This window comes from Pongo abelii, chromosome 14 (assembly GCF_028885655.2).
Source record: "Pongo abelii isolate AG06213 chromosome 14, NHGRI_mPonAbe1-v2.0_pri, whole genome shotgun sequence".
Classification (NCBI taxonomy): domain Eukaryota; kingdom Metazoa; phylum Chordata; class Mammalia; order Primates; family Hominidae; genus Pongo; species Pongo abelii.
The window spans coordinates 22,729,532-22,731,136 of record NC_071999.2 but is presented as its reverse complement, the minus strand read 5'-3'; the positions used below and the strand labels follow the sequence as shown (position 1 = coordinate 22,731,136).

Sequence of the window (1,605 nt, the reverse complement as noted above, 5' to 3'; positions counted from 1 at the left end):
CATCAGATGAGTAATGTGCCAGTGTAACAAAGTTTGAGGGAGGCACCTCCCACATGAGTGTGAAAACCCAATCGTCATGCTTAAAAAGTACAAAATGATTGGAGGCTATTTTCACAGAGTGAAAACCACTCGAATGGCAGTGTTGTTCTTTTTCAGTTCACATCAGACACTGTTATAATTTTTTTGTTTTGACTATCAAACATTTCAGAAAACTCAAGAGAAGGAAGGTCTGTCATATTTACTGATATTTTTGCTTACCATGTTCTTTCTTTTCTTCCTGATGTGCTAAGGCTTTTTCTTTTTAACTTTTTCTTTCTTTTTAGAGAACCTCCTTTAGCCGTTCTTTTAAGGGAGGTCTATTGGTGACATTCTCTTAGGTTTCCTTCACCTGAAAATGTCTTCCTGTCCCCTCCCTTCCTGAAGGGTATTTCCACTGGCTACAGGATTCTAGATTGACAGTTTTCTTTCAGCACTTGAAAAATGCTGTGCCACTTCCTCCTGCTCTCCGTGGTTTCTCAAGAGAATCTGTAGTCATTCTAATGATTTTCCCCAATGGATAGACAAGGTGTTTTCTCTGGCTGCTTTCAAGCTTTTCTCGTTGCTTACTTTTCAGAAGTTTAATTAGGAGATTCTTGGCTTAGATTTATTTGGGTTTTTACTGTTTGTGGTTCACTCAGCTTCTTGAATCTGTAGGTTTATTTTTATGGCCAAATTTGGGATTTGGGGAGTTTTCAGGCATTATTTCCAGAGCTTTTTCATTCACCCCTCTCCTTTCGAACTCTAGTTCCATGACTCTACTGATACAAATATTAGATCTTTTGTTATAATTCTTAAGCTTCGGCTCTCCCACCTCCACATCCCCCTCCATTTTTCTCTGTTGTTTACATTAGATAATTTGTATTGTTCTAGCTTCCAGTTCACTAATTCTTTCCTCGGACCCTTTTATTCTGCTCTTGAACCCATTCACTGAGCTTTTCATTTCAGTTACTGTATCTTTTAGTTTTTTAGTTTTTTTTTTTTTTTTTTTTTTTTTGGTTGAGATGGAGTTTCGCTCTTGTTGCCCAGGCTGGAATGCAATGGTGCAATCTCAGCTCACTGCAACCTCCACCTCCCGGGTTCAAGCGATTCTCCTGTCTCAGCCTCCCGAGTAGCTGGGACTACAGGCACATGCCACCACACTGGCTAATTTTTTTATTTTTAGTAGAGTTGGGGTTTCATCGTGTTGGGTCAGGCTGATCTCGAACTCCTGACCTCAGGTGATCTGCCCACCTCAGCCTCCCAAAGTGCTGGGATTACAGGCATGAGCCACCACGCCCAGCCATCTTTTAGTTCTGAAGTTTCCATTTTTTGGAGCCGAGTGTGGTGGCTTATGCCAGTAATCCCAGTACTTTGGGAGGCTGAGGCGGGCAGATTACTTGACGTCAAGAATTTGAGACCAGCCTGGCCAACATGACGAAACACCATCTCTACTAAAAATACAAAACATTCGCCAGGCGTGGTGGTGCGCGCCTGTAATCCCAGTTACTTGGGAGGCTGAGGCACAAGAATTGCTTGACCCAGGAGGCAGAGGTTGCAGTGAGCCAAGATGGCATCACTGCACTCCAG

The 1,605-nt window shown here is 42.5% G+C and overlaps 1 non-coding gene across 1 annotated transcript; it reads right to left on the bottom strand.

Annotated features, from left to right (window-relative positions):
* LOC112128665 (small nucleolar RNA U13) lies at positions 1–99 on the bottom strand. The gene has a single exon (XR_002911154.1). It is a non-coding gene; the product is annotated as a small nucleolar RNA U13 (small nucleolar RNA).
* Between the last annotated feature and the right edge of the window lie 1,506 nt (positions 100–1,605).